Source organism: Triturus cristatus, chromosome 8, assembly GCF_964204655.1.
Source record: "Triturus cristatus chromosome 8, aTriCri1.1, whole genome shotgun sequence".
Lineage (NCBI taxonomy): Eukaryota > Metazoa > Chordata > Amphibia > Caudata > Salamandridae > Triturus > Triturus cristatus.
The window spans coordinates 1,360,830,087-1,360,850,419 of NC_140591.1; positions in this window are offsets into that span (position 1 = coordinate 1,360,830,087).

Here is a 20,333-nt window from a genome sequence, read left to right on the forward strand (position 1 = left end):
AATCCTCTGCTGATGCTAATACTGTATTTGGACACTTATTTGCCCATGTCTTCTTCCATTAAATTTTAGCTATACATATATTGCAAATATTTTTTTTTCATAAAGACACATATGTCATCAGCAGAGGATTGCGGTCGCGTGAGTTATAGTTGCCTGCACTAACTATAACGGGGGAATTTCAATGGTTTTTTACGAGTAAAATGTCCAGCTAACTATAACGTGTGTGAAACCTATGGTTTTTTCACTGAATTTGCAAGGTTTTTTAAATGCTAATTCCTAACTATAACGTGTGTGAAACCTATGGTTTTTTCAGTGAATTTGTACGGTTTTTTAAATGCTAAGTTACTTTACGCCGTTCGTGGCGTGCGCGCCCACTTAACGCAGTTCGTTCCGTGCGCGCACGGTGCGCTTCGCGCACCGTGCGTGCACAGTGAGCACGCGGTGCGCTTCGCGCACCGCGCGCCCACTTTACGCAGTTAGTGCCGTGCACGCACGGTGGGCACGCGGTGAGCTACGCGCACCGCGTGCCCACGTTACGCTGGATGGGCCATGTACGCACGATGCGCTTCGCGCACCGTCCGCACACGGAGGACATATTATGCGCTTCGTTGTGAAAGGTAATCTATTAATTGTTCCATTAAATGATATGCCATGCACTAAAGGTGTCGTACGGGCACCTTTTGCACACGGGGGAGGGAAAATGTGAATCATTTTTTTTTTATAATTAATTTTAACCGTACGCGTACGGTAAGCGTAATAGGCGTTTTTTCGAAAAAAAATAAAATTGAATTTTTGGCATTGGGGGTTCTTTTGGGACACCGTAATCAAGGCTAGGTGGTTAGGAGCTGTCTAACAACCCCCTTCACATGTTTTCAACCTTTGTTTTTCCTCCCCCCCTCAGAGTGCGAGAGAGAAAATGGCGGCCGCCGCTTCCTGGTTACGACCGATTCGAATGTTTACTAAGATCTAACAGCCAATCAGAATCGCGCTCGCGCACGGCACCGTACGGTAAGCTTACCGTAAGTGCACGGTAAGCGCACCGTAAGCTGCCACAGATATATATATTGATTTAAATGCTATTTTCTCAGGAACTACTGAACAGATTTACATCAGACTTACAAAAGGCACTTCCTTTACCTGTAGACTACCTCTCTGCCAAATTTCAAGTAACTCTGTTCAGCCGTTCGGGCTGTAGCTGTGTCTAAAGGTCCTATGGAAAAATGCATGGGAAAAACGCGTTTTGGGACCCCCCTTTTTTCTCAGCCCCCGCTTGACGAATCCCCCCGAGACTTTCAGGGTAGGAGCGGAGCGTAGCGCCCCATTAGTTTTGAAAATTTCGCGAGGATTCGTCGACCGGCGCCAAAGTTATTCCAAATAGAATGTTGCGGTTTTCCTATGGAAACAGGATCCTAACTATAACTACCTAATGGCGACCGCCAGTAGGTAATATATATATATATATATATATATTCACTGAAAAAACCATAGGTTTCAGGCATGTTACAGTTAGGAATTAGCATTTAAAAAACCTTAGAAATTCACTGAAAAAACCATAGGTTTCAGGGGCGTTATAGTTAGCTGGACTTTTCACTCATACAAAACCATTGAAATTCCCCCGTTATAGTTAGTTCAGCTAACTATAACTCGTGCGCCCGCAATGCACTGCTGATGACATCACATATTACATCACTCATGACATGATCGGTGACATCACTGATGACATCACTGATGACATCTCAAATGACATCACTCATGACATCACTCATGACATCATCCAGTGAATGTGTGTTTTTCTGAAAATTACATGTGTTTTATATATGTATATCTCAAGGTCGATGGAAGAATAAATTGGGTATATAAGTGTCTATATGGATGATTTGTTTTTGAAAAATTGATTGTATAACTGACTGATTAAGTGTATCTTAGTGAATACATGGCTTAGTGAGTAATGTTTAATTATGTAAATATCTGTATCAGTCTCTCACTTTATGTAAAAGTGGCTGCATGGGTTGGTGAGTAGCTACATGAGTGTCTATATAGGTTATTAGTTGGTTTTTTGAGTATCAGAATGAGTGTCTGAGTGTCTGTATGGCTCGGTGGGGGGTATTACGTAGTGCATAGGTGCATGAATGAGTGACTCACTGTTTGTATGTGTTGAAGACAGCATTCCTGTTCAGGACCGTATGGGTGGATGAGTGTGTGTATGGGTGTGTTAGTGAGTGAATGACTGTCTCAATAGTGTCTTTATGAGTAACTACATATGTTTTAAACTAGTATATGTGACTATTGGTGTATATAAGTGAGTATATGTGAGAGTGAGAGATTGAAAGAGTTCCTGTATGAATAAGTATGTGTTTCTATAAGTGATTGTTTAAGAGACTAAGTATGTGTAAGTTTCTGTAGAACAAAGTGTTGGTGGTGTGTGTATAACTGTATATGCAAGTAAATGGATGTTTGATTCTTTATTAGCATGAGTGACTATGTGTGTGAATAACTCTATGGATGAGTGGCGTTGTGTAACAGGATGTATAGGTGTATGAGTACATATGATGAGTGAGTACATGTATGAGTGACTGTATGTGACTGTTGGTGAATGAGTGTATGTGTATGTGGATCTTAGAATTACTGAATAGGTTGTTGTAACTGATATTGGTATGTCCATCGTTTTGAAAATTTTAGTTTCTATTTTTGAATTTGTGTATCAAAGGTTATATTAGGGGGAGAGGAGGTCTGCCACTCTATCAAAAGGATGAAGTCATCAGTGATGTCATTTGAGATGTAATCAGTGATGTCATGAGTGATGTCACTGATCATGTCATGAGTGATGTAATATGTGACGTCATCAGCAGTGCATTGTGGGCGCGCAAGTTATAGTTAGCTGAACTAACTATAACGGGGGAATTTCAATGGTTTTGTACGAGTGAAAAGTCAAGCTAACTATAACGCCCCTAAAACCTATGTTTTTTTCAGTGAATTTCTAAGGTCTTTTAAATGCTAATTCCTAACTATAACATGCCTGAAACCTATGGTTTTTTCAGTGGATTTCAAAGGTTTTTTAAATGCTAATTTCTCACTATGCCTACAGAGATAGGACATGTGAAGAAAGAAGAAAAAACGCACAGAAAGAAAAAAAAGAAATGCAGAAAGAAGCAACAGAAGTCCTCAAAGACGAAGAAAAGTGAAGGAAGAAGGATAACGTGCAGAAAGAACAAACAGAAGAGCAGAAAGAAGCCTTGTTGCAAAATCATCCTGTACCTTTAACTTTTTCAGACGGCTACTGGTGGTAACTGAGTCTGACTAACCATTCCTAGAGCCAGTGCTATGTTAAAAAGACACTCAGAATACAGTGAAAACACCTACATACACCAGGGAACACTATGCGTTGGGGTCCCCCTGTGATCAGCATGACCTCCTCTGTAAGCCCCTAGTATATAATAGGGCAGTGGATGAAAACTACCTCTTAAAACGCGCCACAGGGAGTGTTTGCACACGTCACCTCAGGCCCCGTCCCCTCACTTCCCCACTGTGTAAACACGCCCTGTGGCCGTTGTAAGTTGGGAGATTAAGTCCCCTTGAATCCTGAGGGTCCCTAGGGTCCAACTAGACCACTAGGTACCTCCAGTAAGCGCCACAGAGCTGCGTTGCAGAGAGATGTAAAAAGGGGCACGGCCTAGACCACCTCTCTGCAACGCAGCGCAGTGGGGCTCACTGGAAGCACCTGGTGGGCTAGTTGGCCCCCAGGGTCCCTCAGGATTGAAGGGGAATAATTTCCCCAGCTTAAAACACCCCACAGGGCTTGTTTGCCCATGTTAACTCAGGCCCCGTCCCCTCCCTTCACCACAGATCACCTGAACCTCCTGAGGCGGATGCCGGGAGCGCGACTTGGTTTTTCTTAAACTGTTCCTCACCACTTGTGTCTAGCATTTTTAAATCACTCACCACTCGATCCGTGTTCCCCGCGCAACCGACTTAACGCTGCTGCGGCAAGAAACCTAACATATCCACCTCTGGACGCCATTCCGGCGAGCGCCGAGGCCAAGCCCCTTCACAGAGGCCACGCCTCCCGCCGCCGCGCATAAAAGGGCGCTGAATACAAGCGTTTAACCAGATCACCTGAACCTCCTGAGGCGGAAGCCGGGAGCGCGACTTGGTTTTTCTTAAACTGTTCCTCACCACTTGTGTCTAGCATTTTTAAATCACTCACCACTCGATCCGTGTTCCCCGCGCAGCCGACTTAACGCTGCTGCGGCAAGAAACCTAACATATCCACCTCTGGACGCCATTCCGGCGAGCGCCGAGGCCACGCCCCTTCACAGAGGCCATGCCCCCCGCCACCGCGCATAAAAGGGCGCTGAATACAAGCGTTTACCCAGATCACCTGAACCTCCTGAGGCGGAAGCCGGGAGCACGACTTGGTTTTTCTTAAACTGTTCCTCACCACTTGTGTCTAGCATTTTTAAATCACTCACCACTCGATCCGTGTTCCCCGCGCAGCCGACTTAACGCTGCTGCGGCAAGAAACCTAACATATCCACCTCTGGACGCCATTCCGGCGAGCGCCGAGGCCAAGCCCCTTCACAGAGGCCACGCCCCCCGCTGCCGCGCATAAAAGGGTGCTGAATACAAGCGTTTAACCAGATCACCTGAACGTCCTGAGGCGGAAGCCGGGAGCGCGACTTGGTTTTTCTTAAACTGTTCCTCACCACTTGTGTCTAGCCCCCCACCGCTGCCTCTCCCACCACTAAATATGTGCCTCTTTCGGACGCGCAGCGGGCGCACTGATGGCGCGCCGAAGGCACGCCTAAGGCAAGCCCGTCTGCGCCCGTCCGCGACCGACCGGGCCTAGGGCCACCCCACCATGCCCTAACGAGACAATACTCGTCGGCGCAACTACATGGACTCCAAGGCCCGTGGCCGATCGATGACTCCGTGACCAACTACATCGATAGATTGGGACTGTCTATTTTAAGCCCTTCTCCTTCTCCCCCCTCCCCGTCCCACCCTCCCTCTCTCCCCCTTGCTTCCCACTCCGATTCCCCTGCTGCACCCAAACCTACTTCCCTCTCCATTTACTATCTCAACACGCGCTCTGCTGTCAAGCACTATCATGAACTCTCTGTTCTACTTGACCAGCACAAACCTGATCTCTTATTCCTTACAGAGACCTGGTTCCGTGATACCTCCCTCCTCTCTTTATTAGCAGCTCTCCCTGCCACTTACTACGCGCTTCGCACCGGCCGACCCTCTGGTAAAGCGGGCGGAGGTGTCGCCCTGATCGCCCGCAAAGAACTCCCCTTTCAGCCTCTAACTTTCCCCCCTATCGGCACCTCAGACTTCTTAGTTATCCGCTCCCTTTCCCTCATAGTTCCTCTTACCTGCCTACTTATGTACCGTCCCCCAACCCTCTCAAGTCTTCCTTCCTGGGTTTCCAGAGCTTGTGGCCACCCTAGCGGTTAACAACTCCTCCATTATGGTGCTAGGTGATTTCAACTTTTGGCCCTCTGACCCAGCAGAATGCTCCATCTCCAAAGAATTTTCAGATACCCTTCGCTCCCTCAACTTCAACTCTCATGTCCACACCCCTACCCACATTCAGGGCCACATCCTCGACCGGATCTGGTCCCTCAACTGTCCTATAGCGTCCCTCTCCACCTCCCCCTGCTCTTGGTCCGACCACTCCCTGATTTATTTTTTTCTACAACTTGGCCCAGCCACCAAGCCTTCGCTTCCCAAAAACATCTGGGCACGCTCTTGGGGCCGGGTGGATGCGGCCCTACTAGCCACCACACTCTCTCCCTCTAGCCCAGATTTACTTGGCCTACCTATTTCAGCACAAGCAGAATCCATCAACTCCTGGCTTCTGTCAGGCTGCGACTCGATCGCCCCTCTCAGACGAGTTTCCTCTAGACGGGCCAACGATTCCAACCGCTGGTTCAACGAGGAACTGAAGGCCCTAAAACTTACAGTCCGCCATGCCGAACGAGCCTGGAGACGACATTACTGCCCCAACCTCAAAGCCCAGTACACCTCTCTCCTGTCGCAATACAAAAAAACTATCTTGACCACCAAAACGGACTATTTTTCCTCGAAAATCTTAGCCGCCGAGAACCAGCCCAGAGAAATCTTCTCTATAGTCCACAATCTTGCTTACTCCGATAGAATCACCCTCAAACCTCCCCCGTTACAGTCTCTATGTGACTCCTTGAACACCTATTTCTTGGACAAGATCGCAAAAATCAAAGCCAATATCCCTTCCCCTTCTCCCTCTTTTCTCAATCCCCCTTGTCCTCCTGCAGAGGGTCGTCTTGACTCATTCCCCCTCCTAACGGAAGAATCCTTTCTTTCCCTTCTCCCCTTGGTCAAATCAGGATCCCCTCTAGACCCGTTCCCTGCTCACATCCTCAGGCACATCTTCACAACCTGTGTGCTACGCCCGCTCACCTTTCTCAACAGCTCCCTGTCTCAGGGCGTTGTTACCCCAACTCTAAAAACAGCTATAATTCTTCCCATCCTAAAAAAAACTGGCGCTGACCCCTCTGCTCCTGTCAACTATCGTCCCATCTCTCTACTACCCTTTTTAGGGAAAGTACTGGAACGACATGTGACCAGAGTGCTCACCGCCTACGTGGAAGAAAACCGAGTATTAGCCCTCCGTCAGGCCGGATTTCACCCCGCTCACTCCACCGAGTCTGTGGTGTTATCCGTCCTCGACAACCTTAGAGAAGGCATGGACACCAACCTTCCCCAGGCCTTGGTCCTCCTTGACCTCTCCGCCGCCTTCTACACGGTGGACCACTCCATCTTACTCTCCCGTGTCGGGGCAGCTGGGGTCGGCGGTTCGGCCCGGGTCTGGCTGTCCTCCTTCCTAAGGGACCGCACCCAAGCGGTGCGCCTGGGCGACTTCTCGGCTGAACCACGTAAGGTTTCATGCGGGGTCCCTCAGGGCTCCTCCCTTTCCCCACTACTGTTCAATCTGTACATAGCCCCCCTCATCTTTGCTCTTCAGCAAATGGAGGTCTCCGTATATAATTATGCGGATGACCTCCAGCTTGTATTTTCCCTATCTCAATCCCCTGACTCCATGTCTAACTTTCAATCCACTATGATCTTCATCCGGGACTGGATGAATTACAACCACCTGAAATTAAACCCAGACAAAACCGAACTGGTTTTGACAGGTGGTTGACCAGTCCCTGGTCCCCCCTCTTTTGGCCCCCCTCCCTTGGTCCCCCTCCGTCCCCCTCTTCCTCCGTCAAAACGCTTGGTATCAAACTGAACGATCAACTCACTCTGCACTCCCAGGTGAGCACAGTGGTGTCCTCTTCCTTCCTTTCACTCTGCACCATCCGCAAGGTCTCCCGCTTCTTCTCCTTCTCTGCCCTAAAACTTATTGTACTAGCTATGGTCATCTCTCGATTAGACTACGGCAACGCCCTATACAGCGGCATGCCCGCATACAACTTTCGACAGCTACAGCTGGTTCAGAACCAGGTCGCTCGTCTAGTCTACAACTTGGCCAAATCCCATCACGTCACCCCGCTTCTAAAATCCTTGCACTGGCTCCCTATCCGTGAACGCTCCCAGTTTAAAATGGGCTGCATCACTTTTCAGGCTCAGTCAGGTTCCGCCCCTGCCTTTATCTCATCTGAGATTAAAGCCTATGCCCCCGCAAGGGAACTGCGCTCATCTTCTCAACACCTGCTGACTGTTCCTCGTTTTCGGCGTAATAAATGGGGAGACTCAAAATTCTCCACTCTAGCCCCCACCTTCTGGAATTCTCTCCCGGCCCACCTCAGATCCTCCATCCAATACTCTCTCTTCCGAAAGGCACTAAAAACCTTTCTCTTTCTACAGGCTTTCCCACAATAACTCCTCCCTATGCCCCCCGGACCTCCCCGCTCTCTGAGGCTCAGTGAACTGCAGCGCCATGAAACCGCCAGGTGTACGCGCGCTTTAGAAATGATTTAAACTCAACCTCAAACTGTGTAAACACGCCCTGTGGCCGTTTTTAGTTGGGAGATTAAGTTCATTTGAATCCTGAGGGTCCCTAGGGTCCAACTAGCCCACTAGGTACCTCCAGTAAGCGCCACAGAGCTGCGTTGCAGAGAGGTGTAAAAAGTGGCACGGCCTGGAACACCTCTCTGCAACGCAGCTCAGTGGCGCTTACTGGAAGCATCTGGTGGGCTAGTTAGCCCCCAGGGGCCCTCAGGATTTAAGGGGAATTATTTCCCCAACTTAAAACTCGCCATAGGGCGTGTTTGCACACGTCACCTCAGGCCCCGTCCCCTCTCTTCCCCACTGTGTAAAGACGCCCTGTGGCCGTTTATTAAGTTGGGAGATTAAGTCCCCTTGAATCCTGAGGACCCCTAGGGGCAAAATAGCCCACTAGGTACGTCCAGTAAGCGTCATTGCAGAGAGGTGTAAAAAGGGGCACGGCCTGCACCACCCCTCTGCAACGCAGAGCAGTGGCACTTACTGGAAGCACCTGGTGGGCTAGTTGGCCCCCAGGGTCTCTCAGGATTGAAAGGGAATTATTTCCACAACTTAAAATGCGCCACAGGGCGTGTTTGCACACGTCACCTCAGGCCCCATCCCTTCCCTTTACCACTGTGTAAATGTGCCCTGTGGCCGTTCTAAGTTGAGAGATTAGGTCCCCTTGAATCCTAAGGGTCCCTAGGGTCAAACTAGCCCACTAGGTACCTCCAGTAAGCGCCACAGAGCTGCTTTGCATAGAGGTGTAAAAAGGGGCGTGGCCTCAGAACACCTGTCTGCAACGCAGTTCCCTGGCGCATACTGGAGATACCTTTTGGGCTATTTGGCCCTCAGGGACCCTCAGTATTGAAGGGGAATTAATTCCCCAACTTACAACTGGCCAGGGGGCGCATTTGCAGAGTGCTGCAAGGAGGGGGCGTGGCCTCCGGCGCGATGCCAGTCTTTTATTTATTTTATTTCTTTAAGAAGGAGGGCTGTGTGGCCACCTTCCTTTTCTAATTTACTGGCCCTGGGGACCCCACCCCCCAGGGCCTGCACCCTTCTTTTGTTTTTTGTTGAAAAAAATAAATTTGGCCCTCTCAAGGCCTTAATCGGCCCCGGGGACCCAATCCCCCAGAGCCGGCCTTTGTTTTTTATTATTTTAAAAAAATATAGATTTATAGAAACACCTAGGACATGCTGGACAAACCGTATGTACCTATCACCATGACGATTTGCGTGATATTCATGCGACTATGCATGGAATGAATCCACATGGAATGTATTTACACCGCTAGTGAAGCTCTGACGTGTCTGACGCCCTACCGTGCCTAATCTCGGCACCCCCACCGGTGGGTACTCTCCAAGTAGACACCCTTGTCGTTTATTTATACAAACATGGGTAGCTATTGACAGGCACATTTAATATACACGCACACCAAGCCATTCAAAGGGGAATCGACAAAAATTCGACCAAACTATGCAAGAAATCCCCCTCACGGTTAATAAAACACACATCCACCGCCGGATGTGTAATACTTTTTATTTTACTCTCTGGAAAGGAGACGAACCTCACTTGAGAGTCACAGCGTGCTCCTGGCTGAGCCCAATGCTATGTTACAACCACCAGTGCCCGCCGAGTGCCTCACACCTCTGTGTTGTATTCCACCAGCTAGTGCGTATGCTATGACACTCTCTAGCCCATGTGCACTGTAACACCACCCCGTGAATATGTCATGCCACACTTGCCTTCGCACAGGTTATATTGCCCCATCTAACGTGCCTTCCTCGATGCCTTTGTTATAACGCACAGCGCTATGCCATACATATTACAATCTGGGATCCATATCTTTGTCACAGTGCATATGCAACGTTACACTCCCCAGCACATATTTTATATTACAACTTTAGAGACTAGTTAGCGAAGGAATAACATTTAATTAGTCATTTCTACGTATTAATTACGTTTTTGTGTTTCTTTGCTTAAGTTGACTATTCTGGTCTATCAAATGATGGCTGCTTTTGGTGCCTAACCCAACTGCGGACGCTGAACCAGGCTTGGGTGAAGTGCGCCTGCGCTAAAAGATGAGCAACAATGGCCCTGTCTTGACCCCAGGCAAGCTGTACTTATCAAGGCCACTGAGAAAGGTGCCAGTGCTACAGACAAAAGGCTTTATTAAAGAACCGGAACCAGCAAGTATGCTGACAACATTGACTAAACCTTATGGGAATGGAGAGGTTGACCCCTGATCAGCCAATCAGAACAGTTTAAAACTCAATATTGTTACATTTTGCTATTGAAATTATTATAAAACCCATAGAATAGAGAGGTAGGAGGGTCGCTCCTTCGATTTCCTGATGATATGCTGACGAAGAGGACGGTGACACTGCAGGACAGCTGTTAGCCTGAATCTTTGACGGACTGAATTAATGCCCAAAATCCTGATGAACATAACCTGCTAAATTGATGGGCATAGATTTGCGAGATTGCCAGATTTGACATAGAGGATGACTTTAGCCAGAATAGGTAAATATGAATGGCAACTTGATCAAATGAATGATTTAATCTGCAATATTAATATAAATTTGGATTTGAACATCTACAGAAATGAGTTGGGTTGTTTATTCATTGAAATGTGTTAATGAAAAGGTTAATTAGAGTATTAGAAATTCACTTAAATCTACAACTAACAGATCCATGCTGGTCATGAGGGGAATACCAAATGTAGAATCTAGGGCCTAATGAGTATAAGAAGGGTTTGTAGGTTTGTTGCTCATTAGGGTAAAGTGGTATCTTCCTCCCTCATTATCCAGCACTTGGAAGGATAATCGCCTCTCGTACGGACTGATGGTGAGTGTGTGTTGGTGTTATGGGCCCCACCAGCGAATGTATGGATAGTGTGCGTGTGTGAGAACTTTTGGTCCGCAACGGTAGGGAGGGATTTTGCACTCCGCGCTGGAGCACTGCCACTGCCCTCCATTTAGCATGATGTACCAGTCCACTCCTCCTGCCCTCCATTGCCCAATTCTATGGCCCATCATTGACCTCCTGATTAGCCTCTGTGCTTAGCTTGCTGCCCCTATTCTCCTTCCCCCTGCCCTCCGATGTCTTTGTGCATGCCCCTGCTCCATCCTTTTTGCCCACCATGTTCCATGGACCTGCCACTTCTATCTACTCTGAGTGTTCTGTTGATCTGCCACTCCCCTCCCACCTGCCTAGCATTGTCAGATGACTGTAACCTGTCCCTGCCACCTCCACCCTGCCTGTCCACATGCCATGCCTCTATCCCCTTCCTCCTGTCCTCCATGGTCCATTTTACTGCCACACCCTTCTGCCCTCCCTGGTCTGTTGTGCTGCAACTGCTCCTCCTGCCTGCCCACGCGGTCTGTTATGAGGCCCCTTCCCCTGAACTCTCTTGTCTGTGCCCAGGTCCTGACCCTCCCTTCTTTCCTCCATGGTCCTTTGTGCATGCCCCTGCACCCTCCTTCTTGCCCATCATAGCCATTGTGCTGCCACTAACCCTCCCGCTTGCCATGCATGGTCTTCTGTGCTGCCATGGCCCCTCCCACCTTCCCTGTGTGGTCAGCTAGCTGCCCCTGACCCCCTCCCACCTTCCCTCCATGGTCTGTGTGTATGCCATCATAGTCTCATTGTTGCTCTCCATGGTGTGTTTTGTTTATAGTGCCCAACCTGCCTGACCTCCATGGTCATCTTGCTGCTCCTGCCTTGCCCCCTTGCCCCCAGCCCTCTGTTTCCATGTGCAGACCCCTATTCCCTCCCTCCTGACTTGTCTGTTCCATTGTAATGCCCCTGATCCGTCCCTCCTGCCCTTTATGGCCTGTTATGCTGCAGCGTTCTCTCCTGTCTGCCCATTATGGTCAGCTAGCTACCATTGCCTCTTTGCCCTATGTTCTCTGTTGTCCATGTGCATGGTCCTGTCCCCTCCCTATTGCTTTCTATGGATTGTTGTGCTGCACTCCTGTCCCGCATGCGCTGTGTGGTGTATTGTGCTGCTGCAAACCCTGATGCCTGCCCTGTGGGGTCAGTTTGGTGCACCTCTCCATGTCCCTCCTGTCCTCTGTTATCCGAGTCCATGTCCCTACCCCAATTCCTCCTGCCTACCATGATCCAATGTACCATACTTGCGAACATTTTGAACTTGGTAAGAGGGAGATTTTGAAAAAAAAATGGGGTATTGAATTTCCCCTTTGAGTTACATTGAAAAAGAGGAGATTGTAGACAGGAGAGAGATCAAATAAAGCCCATTTGAGCTTAAAAACATTGGACGTTTCCGGTCTGAAACGGGTCTGTTGGCATGTATGGTTGTACTACCACTGCCTCTTCCTTCTGCCCACAATGGTGTATTACATTGCCACAGCCTCTCTTGCCAGTCCTGTATTGTTGGTTTGTTGCCCCCGCCCCCCTTTCCACTGCTCTCCATAGTCTGTTGTGCTGCCACTGCCCTTCCTGCCTGCCCAGTGTGGTCAAATTGTTGCATCTGCACTCTCCTACCTGCCTTCAATTTTCAGAGTCCGTGCCCCTTGCCTCTGCCTCTCAACAGTATCCCAATGAACAACTAGATGATTAACATTCTATATTTATTACAAAAGTGTGGAACGCCTGACGTCATCTTGATGTAATAAAAACTGTAATACCTAGAGTATTTCCTTTAGAAATTACATATATGAGAGGGTCTTATTTGCATCAAAATTATGGTTAGTGCTCTAAAAAACTAAAATGAGGACATATTTTCGGAGTTTTCAAATAGCGACAAAGAACTTTTACATTATTTGTATTCTTTATGTTTTTTTATCCAGTTGACCACTTGATTAAATGTTGCACCTAGGGGAGAGGATGTGGTGTTACTTCCAGAGCTGCAGACTTTGCAACTGGGGAACCAGGTTGGAGTTTCTGCTTCAGCTCGACATTCTGTGATTCTGGTCAAATCACTTAATCTCCCCATGTCTGCAACCAAAATGAATTTGGTCTTGTGTGATGTAACCAATGCTCATGTAAAGCACTCCAATACCTGACAAGTCTGCACTATATAAAACTGCAAATACTCAAAAAATAAGTGTTTTGCACACTTCTGTCATTGGGCTACATGTGGGCTACATCTGGGTGATATTTGTGCTGCATTTGGCCTCTTTTGTCTCTGGTGGCCATCTTGGGAGATTTATTTGTTATGAAGTATCCTAATTTCCTCATTTACTGCAGTCTCCTCAGTAGGAAATGCTTTCAGTTTTTTACTTTGATTCCATCAAGAAGGTATTCAGATGTGTCACACATTTGCCATAAATTCTGAATGTCAGCACTCTAGTTGCTCATTAGATCACTGTAGTAAAGCTACTGCTCACCACGGAAGTCTGCTGCTGGTATTAAAAGTGCATGTTTCAGTCTGCATATCAGAAGTTTTTAATGAAATAGAAGAGGATTTGAGAAGTCACTCAAAATGTGCCCTAATTTTTCTTTCTTCAGCACTAATCATAATTTCTATGGCAAAATGAACCCCCTCATTGTGTTCCTTTTTAAATTAAATGTTTTAAGTGTTACCAGTTTTTTCCAATCAAGATGGCTTCAGGTGTGCCATACTTTTGTCATAAGCAAGACAGTAAGCGCTCTAGTTGTTCTTAAGAACACTCTGGGACATTCTGTCTTTGGGCTATACTTGGGCTACATCTGGGTGATATTTGGGCTACATTTGGGCTCTTTTGTCTCTGGTGGCGATCTTGGGAGATTTATTTGTTATGAAGTTTCCTAATTTCCTCTTTTACTGCAGTCTCCTCAGTGGGAATACGTTCAGTTTTTTATTTTGGTTCAATCAAGAAGGCATTCAGATGTGTCACACATTTGCCATAAATTCTGAATGTTAGCACTCTAGTTGCTCATTAGATCACTGTTGTAAAACTACTGCTCACCAGGGAAGTCTGCTGCTGGTATTCAAAGTGCATGTTTCAGTCTGCATGTCAGAATTTTTTTATGAAATAGAAGAGGATTTGAGAAGTCAAAATGTGCCCTAACTTTTCTTTCTGCAGAACTAATCATAATTTCTATGGCAAAATGAACCCCCTAATTTTGTTCCTTTGTAAATTAAATGTTTTAAGTGTTACCACTTTATTCCAATCAAGATGGCTTCAGGTGTGCCATACTTTTGTCATAAGTAAGACTGCTAGCGCTCTAGTTGTTCGTTAGAACACTCTGGGACATTCTGTCAATGGGCTATACTTGGGCTACATCTGGGTGACATTTGGGCTACATTTGGGCTCTTTTGTCTCTAGTGGCCATTTTGGGAGACTTATTTGTTATGATGTTTCCTAATTTCCTCATTTACTACAGTCTCCTCAGTAGGAAATACTTTCAGTTTTTTACTTTGATTCCATCAAGAAGGCATTCAGATGTGTCACACATTTGCCATAAATTCAGAATGTTAGCACTCTAGTTGCTTATTAGATCACTGTAGTAAAGCTACTGCTCACCAGGGAAGTCTGCTGCTGGTATTGAAAGTGCATGTTTCAGTCTGCATGTCAGAATTTTTTAATGAAATGGAAGAGGATTTGAGAAGTCACTCAAAATGTGCCCTAATTTTTCTTTCTGCAGCACTAATCATAATTTCTATGGCAAAATGAACCCCATCATTTTGTTCCTTTTTAAATTAAATGTTTTAAGAGTTACCACTTTATGCCAACCAAGATGGCTTCAGGTGTGCTATACGTTTGTCATAAGTAGGACTGTTAGCGCTCTAGTTGTTCTTTAGAACACTCTGGAAAGCTGCAGTAGAACACAAAGGAATCAACAGACAGTCTCTGCCCTTGTTGGATGTACATGTTTTACTGAGAATGTCAGACTTCATTCTCACATGACTGAGAAAGATAATGTGAATTTACAGAAAATATGCTCTCAGTTTAGCTTATAGATCACCTTCCAAACCTCTGTGGGAAAAGCATGAGAAAATAGTTTTCTCTCAAACATGATTCATGATATCACAGCAGAAGGCTTTTTCACATGGTAAAATCACCTTAGAACACACCACAATTCCTAAAATGAGTATGGTACCATCAACAAATGATTTATAATATAACTGAAGTCTTAAAACCTTCTATTAACTGCAATGCTTTTCAATGAGGTGCTATCATGTATATTGGTCCCAAGATGGCTGCCAACACTTCTTGGATGAAGTGCTGACAGCCAAAGAGATCTCACGGTGAGATTTTAGGTTAGGCTCCGCCCAGATATATATGTGATTTTACTTTTGATTTTCTCAGGAACTACTGAACGGATTTACACCATATATGCAAAAGGCACATGCCTGACCTGAGGACTACCTCTTTGCCAAATTTCAAGTAATTCTGTTCAGCCGTTCGGGCTGTACCTTCGACTAAAGGTCCTATGGGAAAATGCATGGGGAAAACGCGTTTTGGGACCCCCCTTTTTTCTCGGCCCCCGCTTGACGAATGACCCCGAGACTTTCAGGGTAGGAGCTGAGCAGAGCGCCCCATTAGGTTTGAAAATTTCACGAAGATAAGTCAACCGGCGCCAAAGTTATTCAAAATAGAATTTTCAGATTTCCTATGGGAACTCGGTCCAAACTATAACTATCTACTGGCGACCGCCAGTAGATAATATATATATATTTATATATATATAGCCTTTGTAGATGATCCCACCTGTTGAATCTGAGGGTCCAATGTTTCATTATTTGCCGTCCTAAAATTCACTTCTGGAGATACCACTGAAAAGGAGGGGAGAATTTGCATTAATGGAACCGGACAAGAAATCAGTTCTTAATATATATATAAAATTGATTACAATTTATTGAAAAAAATTGCTAATGCCACTTATAATGCTTGCCAGGGTAGGGCCATATGAACTTCAAGGTGCCACAGAAGTGATCACCTGTATTAGTCTTCTGTTGTCGGTCAGCTAAATGAATACAGAAAAATTTGATCTTCAGTTGCTTTGATGGTGTACACTTTTGTGCAAAATGCTGTAAGACATGGTTATCTGCATTGCCAGAGTAAGGATATACAAAATTATTCCCCTCATCCCTTCTGTACAAATGTTCTAAATTATTGTTTGTATAGTTTGTAAAATTGCAGTTTCCCATGTTTCTGGTGGATTCAATTTCCTACCATTGGAATTTGTCGCTGTTATGCTGAAAAAGTGTCTTGCATGGTGATGGATGTGTACCACTGCCCTGAATGCTCCAAATGTACTGATTAGGGCAGGGCGGTAAACTCCACTCCGCGTTATAGTTCACAGAGTTTTGCCACTCCGACCTCTCTTGCCTGTGTCACCAACAGCAACCTGCTGCCAAACCGCACCCAGAAGCCACCTTCTTCTCTAGCAAGCAGAAGAAAATTGGCAGGGTGACCCATCATTCCAGTAGGCGTTGAGCAGATTAGTTTTAAATGGGCATCCCGCCTCCACCCCCTTCAGGGCTGAAAGTTAATAAGAGCCATTCAAGAGGCTTTGTTTTTTGTCATTCATATGTATGTCTCAAATCATTAGCTAAAGGATCAATAGACCCCAACCACCGGTCGGGGATACCAGTGCTTTATGCAGTTTGGTTGAGAATTGCATGCTGTGTGGTGGAGGGTGACAGCACTTGACTTGGAGCACTGTGTGGCTGGAGATTAGTCATGTGTGAAAGTCACAAATTGGAAGAGACAAAGGATTAAGACTTCTCTGACTTCCTTATCACAGTATAAATCTTACACAACAGAGTGTAGTGAAGATCGTTATCTACATATGTACAATGCTAAGTTAGCATACCCGCGTTAGATGTTAGAAAGCCATCTTGCCGCTTTTGCTGCTTTTGCACACGACACTGTAGTCACATGTTATTAAATTGAGAAATGCTTACTCGACGTTGCTTCACATGAGAACTGTCTGTTGTTAACATCCCAAACAGTGAGCAGCGACCTTGGTCTGTACACAGTGTAAAAGAAACAGTCTGGGTCGCTAGACGGTGCATGTTGTTGAGTTCAGGTTGATCGGCCCACTAGTTTAGCCATAACACGCACGCAGCTGCAAATACCTGAAAGTCGAGTGCTTTTAATATTGCAGTGTTACATGTTTTCATTACATTCGGAAGAAGAGCGTTCCTAGGAGCAGAGCATAGCTGATCCTGTGATGTGAACTCTCTGAGCTTATTTTTACGGTATGGGGTTCCCCATTCAAGCCTAGAGACCTTTTATTATAATACTATTAGTGTGTTAGAGAAAGGAAGGTGGCTTAGATCCACTGTCATTTTAGTATGATTGCTCCTTTCATTTTCTATGGTATTGTAACTATGCTGATGGTTTTGATTTTAATCGTTTGTCTGCTAATGTTATCCAAACTGCTGCATCTTAGGACACGAGGTTTATAAAATAAACTTTTTAAACTTTTACCGTGTCTCTGTTTATTCTGTTGTGGACTAGTATGAGAATAATTACGAAAAGGTATTTCTGATTCCCACCATTCCTGAGAAATATACTAAGTCGCTTGTTCTGGGTTGTCTATACATTGGGACCGCCGAGCTAAACAACGGATAACGAATGGGACACTGATGCTGGCCGGATAAGGGGTTATGGGTTCTGAGGTGAGTTTTTGGTACACCACAATTCACTGAGGTCCTGGGTTCCTGTGCATAGTTCTGCGCATAAGCAGAATCTCTGCAACAAGAGAAGTCCTGCAAACAATATCCTATCCCCTGGGATCCAAGGTAGACAGGTGCTACCATTCGTGTGGCCATCCACATGGGAATGGTAAATATCATATCCACCCAGACCCAAGACAAACAAGGGGAAGACAAAAATGTCTTAATACTGCCCTCACACACTTTGCAGTGTCACGCTTCATCATAGGATCGCATCATAAATCCAGGTGCAGACTAACACTCTGGATGGAGCGCAATGATTTTTTTGACGAAGAACAGTGGTGAGGGTAGAAAAAGTAAGGAAAAGTGATAGAACACACAAAAACCACATAACAAACGTGACACAACTTAAAGAGGGGAAATGTATTCCCCTGGGAGACGGGACCATACAGTGCAGATACATATACTTAAAACAACCTAAGGGTCAGTACATAGTATTTTATTGTGTCTGTTAACCCCTGGTAGGATTAAAAAGGAGATCAGGGATATAAAGGGGAGGTAACGACCCCTATGGTCCCACTGCAAATACCAACATGTTTCTGCCAATATTATGCGCCCACAAGGATCGCTCTGGCATTCATCAGGGTGTTGGCCCTTCCTTTCTGGTCTTCACCCCTATTCGGGCGTTTACCTTCTTTTTCAGTCTGTGGAACAATATCCAATTCTTATATACTCTGGGATTTTCCGAGAGGGAACAAATTCAAGAGTTCAGAAGGAATTCTCTGAACCCGGGACCTTAGTGGGACTGTGCTCTCGCCGTCACATAGTCACAAGAGACACGAACGCTCTTGTCCTCACGCCAGTCTACCATCGCGTGCCCTTCTTTAAGTTGTGTCACGTTTGTTACGTGGTGTTTGTGTGTTCTATCACTTTTCCTTACTTTCTCTACCCTCACCACTGTTCTTCGTCAAAAAAATCATTGTGCTCCATCCAGAGTGTTGGTCTGCACATAGATGTATGATGCGGCCCTATGATGAAGCATGGCACTGCAAAGTGTGTGAGGGCAGTATTAAGACATTTATTGTCTTTCCCTTGTTTGTCTTGGGTCTGGGTGGATATGATATTTACCATTCCCATGTGGATGGCTACATGAATGGTAGCTCTTGATTAGTCATGTGTACCAAAGCAACCTACCTCCTAGTACACACATAGCACTGCTTGATCTGTGTGTGCCATGCTCATATTGCACATCAATGTGGGCTTCCAGAGCTGCTATACTGCAGTGGCCTGAGCTGGCAGCATCGAGACTGCGGCCAACGAGTGCCACGACCGCTGAGTATCCACATTCCTACTGACTCCCACGGAGCGAATTGTGGCCACACTAGCAAAGGGGGCCTCCGTGTCAGAAAGGAGAGTCTTGCAGCAGTTGACAAGAAGAAAGTTAGGTTACACATTTACATAGCACCAGGAGCTTTGTCTGGATTGTGGTGGCATGCAGAGTGGGTGCGGCTCTAAGTCTGTTTATTAATGGCACAGAGCACAGAGTAACAGCGTTACTCTAGGCACTTTGCTGTGGATGAGGTACAAGTTACAAGCACACGTTAGGTTACACATTTGCATATTGGTAGTAGCATTGTCTGTGGAATAAAGCACAGTAACACAGCTGTAGGTACTTTCTTCATGACAAACAACAGAGTTAGAGGTCTTTTTTATTCATTTTGTCAGGACAGAGCACAAGGTGTTCTGTTTTGGTATTAATCACAGATCGTATAGCTCCGAGTGCAAGGAGCATATCTTTACAGAGCTCTGTGGCTGTATGACCCTTTTTCAATGTTGCACAGCACTGCGTTACACAGTGCACAGAACTCTACTATCCCTAGGTTCCTTGTCTGTGGCTTAGAAGATTGATACAGATAATTAGCACTTTGTCACTTGTGTATTGCTCAAGGTCACACAGGTCTTGGTGCTATACTTGTACACGCTGCAAAGCTTTAAACAGCTCCAAGTTTGTGCCAGTGGCTGTCACACATTACATAGTCCCAGGTACAGTCCCTGAGTCACAAAATAAAGTTAAGTTACACCCCCCAGCACTTTGTCCACAGTGCATAGGTCAAGGTAACACAAGGCAGGGTGCTATGCGTGTATCACTAGACCAGTAGCCATTCAAATGTTATTTTTATCAGTGGTCAGTGCTCCATTGTAGTTGTCCATAGGTGGGTGCTGTCTATGCCAGTGTAGCTGCCTGCTGGCTGATTGATTTATCCTCACATTCCACCTCACAAGGAAGGCAAGTTTCCTGCACAAGAGGTAATTAATTGTTGCTTGTTAGTGGTCACTGCAGTTCGCGGCGTACAAGATAATATTTTCAATTCTGCGCAAGTGCAAAGCTGGCGGCTGCTAAATTACTGACTTGGCTCCTGACCAGAAGCAGGTTATTACAATAACTTTAAAGTACCAGCACAAACTTTAGAGCTCATGAATAATAAACAACCCAGCATGATTCTCTTTGCCACTAAATGTGGCCAAATTCCCCTTGATACTCAGGGCACTGCAGATACAGAACTGGACATTTGTTGACTTGTGCCAAAGAAGACAATTTTAAACAAAACAAGTTACTCTGCCTGCTCGTGGAACTCATCGACATTTGCAGAGTTTTTCAGGAACTTTGTGGAATTCTGCGGAGTAAAACTCTGCGAACAGCGCCCAGGCCTAGTAACGATGACTGGATCCCTAATGCTGATTTTTATTGCCATGGGTGAAAAGAGACTGTGTGTGTGCACC